The sequence below is a fragment of the Bombus vosnesenskii genome, unplaced genomic scaffold (assembly GCF_011952255.1).
Source record: "Bombus vosnesenskii isolate JDL3184/JDL3185 unplaced genomic scaffold, Bvos_JDL3184-5_v1.1 scf7180000014935, whole genome shotgun sequence".
Classification (NCBI taxonomy): Eukaryota; Metazoa; Arthropoda; class Insecta; order Hymenoptera; family Apidae; genus Bombus; species Bombus vosnesenskii.
The window spans coordinates 2,066-7,379 of NW_022883728.1; the positions used below are offsets into that span (position 1 = coordinate 2,066).

General features: G+C 36.3%; 1 pseudogene; it reads left to right on the forward strand.

Annotated features, from left to right (window-relative positions):
* Nucleotides 1-592: 592 nt before the first annotated feature.
* Nucleotides 593-1,506, forward strand: LOC117240793 (annotated as a pseudogene).
* The last annotated feature ends 3,808 nt before the right edge of the window (nt 1,507-5,314 follow it).

A 5,314-nucleotide genomic window follows, 5' to 3' on the forward strand; every position in this document is an offset into this window, starting at 1 on the left:
AAACAAAAGAAACCAATTTTGAAGTTTGTTAGCCCGGAAATGTCATGGTAGGAAGGTATACTTCGATATTACTTTTACTATCGATAGGCGTCGCCGTCGTTGCTGTTATCATATACGAGACACAACAAATCACGAAATTGACAAATCACCGGTGATCTCCTCGAGTCGCAGTTCGAACGTTTCACAAATAAGTTAAAGAATTAAACTTTAGATATAGTGGTAAAATTTATTGTATGAATCCAACAGAGTGACGGTTCAGGGTGTTATAACAGAGGTATAGAACGCTGATTTGGGAGACTTCTTGTACTGAGGTTTTAGTCCCTCTGAAGCGGTTATCGTCGGGTGTATATCAGAGGCGCCTATCCGTTGCTATCTGGTTATTGTTTCGATAGCTGTGGCATGTAGGATGTTTTGTCTACTCTATTAGTGCTTCTAATGCACTAATTCGTCTGATACTGTCGACGATTCGCCTGTGCATGATTATACATTGAGTAAACGGATAGCCTGAGTTGGAGTTTTGATGATTAGGATAATCGAAATAATTCATAGCCATGGTAATATTTTAACTAATTTATTTTGTTGTCTTTTATAGGCCACTGCAATGAGAAAAGAATTCCTGAAGCCAAAGAAAATGATACACCCAAATAGCAGAAAGTCTATCGCTATTACGAAAAAAGCCAAAAAGTAAATACAATTACTATTAAATTATGTGATTTTGTTATGTACATTTCATTTATTTTATATGATTATATAATACTTTTGTGTAATAAAGAAGGAAATGGACAATGTGTTTTGTTTCAGAATATCAAATAGACAGAAGGCAGAAATGTCCTGCTTGATAAAACAGAATTCAATAGGAGAGAAAATATCGTGGATCAGAAACAATATGATTCCAGGCGTGTGACCCTATACTCCAGAGATAACTGCAAGTTTGTTAGAAACGGAGGTAAAACAAAAATGTATACACATGATGATACAGAGATTGTACATTAAAGATGTGATTAGTTATAGTTCTATATTTGATCCAAAGGTATGTAGCAAGAAATGATGAAGAAATGGAAGAAATTACTATTAAAAGGTCTATAGGTAGCAACAGGAGTAGACAGCATGCTAGGAGGGAACATATAATTAGAGTAGAAAGAACTAGGAGAATATCATACACGTGGAATAGGTAAAGAATTACAGCCAAATTTATTTTCAATATATCCTGATGTACAAACCCTCCTTTATTTTTCAGAAATTTCTGATATTTTAAATGCAACTCAGTGTGAAATGTTATTGAATTGGAATAATGAATTACAGTGTGCGAATAATTTTAAATTTATAGGGTTTGGCGAGAAAGATTTAAAGAAAGTATTAGAGCTAAGAAAAAGAATGAAAATAAGCCATATTAGACTATCCAAATCTCTATTAGCTATGCCTGTAAACAAGAAGAATTTATTCAGCAAGCCAATTGATTTAGATGAAAATAGTGTAATGGAAATAGAATAAATTCTGTAGATATGTCTTTTTATCTTTCATCTCTATTTAAAAACAAGAAAACAGAAGAAAAGCGAACAGTTTCGTCCTTTTTTGTTTGCGAAATGCTAGAAACCGCATTTCGTCTTGCTCTTATCTCCCACGAGAAACAGTCACGTCACAAGATACAAGAGTACGATAGAAGAGAAAAGAAAATGTTCGATTGTGAAATATACAACAAAACTGAAACATGCAGATGAATCACGGGCACGTTATGAATATTCTGCATCGTTTCTCCGCCTTTCCTTCATTTTTTTCGCTAGCTGCTCCATTATTTAAGAACGAAGATATAGTAATTACTCTCAAAGTTGTACATTTCAAAATGGTAGGAAAATCAATAGTACAATGATAAATATGCGATTTTAAAAGCTTTTTAGATTTCTTACATACTTAGCATTAATCAAATAGTTTAGTATATAAAAGAGTTTACTTATGTCGCATGTTATAAATGCAGCTGCGTTCGTTACAACAATTCCAATTCCAAGGAATTTCTCTCGAAGATCGCAGGGAAGAATTTGCTTTGTTAAATTATTACTGGTATACTTCGTCAACTTGTGGTATATCGATACAATTTGTCAACCATCACTTTTAATAGCTTCTCGCTAATAAAAACATTTCGTACCTATTTAATAAGAAGCAGTATATTCTTAATTATTTAGAAATTTAGTTAATGATGTTTAAAAATACGAATATGTTTAAAAATTATAATGTAAATATATATATTTCATTTCATGTTTTACTAATATATCTCTAATTTAGATTAAATATCTGAAACTTGAAAGAAACTTTTAAAACTTTCAATACATCGCATACGTTTCAAATTTAATGCATAGTTACATATATGTATATATATACGATCGATCTTACTCGATCATCTTACTCGAAGAACAGGGTCTGCGTGTGGCGAGCTACGGGGCAGGGACTGTTGGAACGTTTACTGTCGAGTGTTACAACTATTTCCTTCTTAAGGAGAGCTATAGAATTATTCCATGCCTTTGTTAGACAAAGCGTTCATCCTGTGACCGCGGCTACGTTCGGTGACTGACTGTCGCCTCGAGCCAAAGCTCATTATCACAACTCTCGAACAATTACAATCGGATTGAATAACTACAATTGTTCAATTACAGCTATAGTAGACTCTAGGTTACAATGTTGTGGGATTATCCAAAATTCCAAAGGCTCCGGTGTTCTTTCATCTCCGACAAATATATTATGGTATAGTTCCTATTTTCCGACCGCGTGGAAGGAAAATAGGACAGCCTTAATACCAAAGGCTAATAAAGATGGAAATATGGTCGAGAACTGGCGACCAATTACGATCGGCCCAATTCTAGGTCGCATTTTCTCATCAATCCTCGATGGGCGGCTAAGACGGGGTATAGATCAAAATATAAGGCTGTTGAGATATGTGTAATTTTCTGTGCTGGACTGAGTTAAGTAGTAGAAATACTTATATGTATATGTCGGATCACGATTCGAATTTTGGGCGCGCGACGACTCTTCATGTGGACTAGCCATCGTTTCACAAAGCCGAGATTTTATTTACACGTATATACAGGTCTATCACTAAGCTTAACAAATAATAAGTACAACTAATAATAAGTCTAACAAACACTAAGCCTGATGAAAAATACGATCTACGAATAATTAAATTAAATAATACTATTAGCAATGTTTGAGTTCAAACGAATCCACGGTCACTGGGATAACTCCTTACTAAGCGAAACTAACTTAGACGGAAATGCGATCGTCGAAAATGCTCGATGTATCACTTTCCAATGCAATCGCAAGAATGCCAGCCTCGTGGAGATTTTTCTCCCTGTACGATTGCATTTTGTTTTCTATACCCGTTTGGAAGCATCGAGAAGGTTCCAAACGCCGTTGCTAGGCACACTCGTTGGAAGCATCGAGAAAGTTCCAAACGCCGTTGCTAGGCAGTTTCTGCCTGGAGTTTTGATTACTAATACAATGTATGTCCCATTGCATCGGCACCTCCGAGGCAACATCACACGTGGCTAGGCCCGCTCTCGAGGCCGCATGCCGCCACAACCACATTTCTCGGAAAATACATACAACCACTCCAGACCTCCGTTAGATAAAACATCCATCCCGTGACCGTGGCTACGTTCAGCGACCGATTGTCACCTCGAACCCAATCTCGCTTATTACAAATCTTAAGCAATTACAACTATAATAAAATCTAGGCCAAGGTACTAGAGGATGTTCCCAAAATTTCCAAGGAAAGGCTTCGGCTTTCCTTTCATCTCCGACATATATATCAGTGTGTGGAAGTATGTGTGTGTGCGCAGCGTCTCGAAGCAAAGGAATGTAAACAGTCAGTCGGTTAATAGTCGTCGATGAAGAGTCGGGTGTAGAAGGTGCTGAGACGCGTGCAAGTGTATCGGTAAATATATATAGAATCGTCCATGTAATAAATATATCATTATTTTAGTAATAACTGTCAATATAAATTTAATGTTCCTATAACATTATTTCGGCTTCAAAAGTCCACAATTCTCGACATGGTAGAAGATCGTGGTTGCCGAGATTTAAGGTTATGGAACCACGTGTAACCGGGAGTGAATGTATAAAAGTCGATTTATAAAAAGGAATAAAAAATTGGAAATAAGTCCTGAAGAGATAAAAAGGCTATTGGTAGAACAAATAAAAAGATTTTCGATAATAAAGAGAATTATTTTTTGAAAAAAAAAAAAGGTGTGAATATAGAAAACGAATCAAGATGCCAAGGGACGACGAAATTAAGGTTCAAATATTCGATGGACGCGATTACAGAATATGGAAGGAAAGAATATTAATGTATCTAAAGTGTAAAAAATGTTATGAACCGGCTATACGAGAGAAAATGGACACGGATGCGTAAGATAAGTGAGATGAAAAGAATCAATGGGCGATGAACTACATCTATAGTAGTATAACGAATGAGCAATTAGAATTTGTTGGTGATCAAGACACTGCTTTAAAAATAATGCAAAAGTTTGATGAGATGTATATGAAGGAATCAACAGCAGTGCAAATTTGTATAAGAAGTAGACTAGACATGATGAGGTTTTTGAGGACTTTGAAGAATCAAATTCATTTTTCACGGAATTTGAAAAAACTATCAATGAATTAAAGAGTGCCGGTGCAAATGCAAACGAACGTGAAAAACTCGACTACATGCTGAAAGCACTACCAGAATCATTGAGCTATGTTGGTGACTTAATCGACTCAGTGAAAGAAAATGATCGGACTTGTGAATTTTTGAAAAATAAAATTATAATGTGGGAAACGCGTAGCAAGAAAGAAAGTGATAGAACAAAGTCAAATGTATTTACAGCCAAAAAAAAGGACATAAAGTGCTATGGCTGTGGAAAGTACGGTCACATGGCAAAAAATTGCACAAACACGTATAGAGGCGGAAACAATGGCCGCAAACAATGGAAGAACGCAACAGCAAGGAGGTGCGTATCAGCCGCAGTAGAATAGGGGTCGCGGCGGACGAAGTTTTGGCCAAAGAAGACGAGGATACGGCCAACGAGGATTTGGCCAACGAGGACAAAGCAGAGGCCGGCAACAACGCTACTACGAGGCAAGTCAACACGACGCAAATTATTCACACAACGAGGGCTACGACGACCAAGAAATTGGATCTTTCCTAACGAGAGTAGAGCGCGAAAATAATAAAAATGAAATTACGGTATGTACTAGCGATACGCGAAAAATAGATTGGATATTGGATAGTGGATGTTCAGATCACATTATAAATAATGACTCTTATTTTGTTGAGTACGAAAAT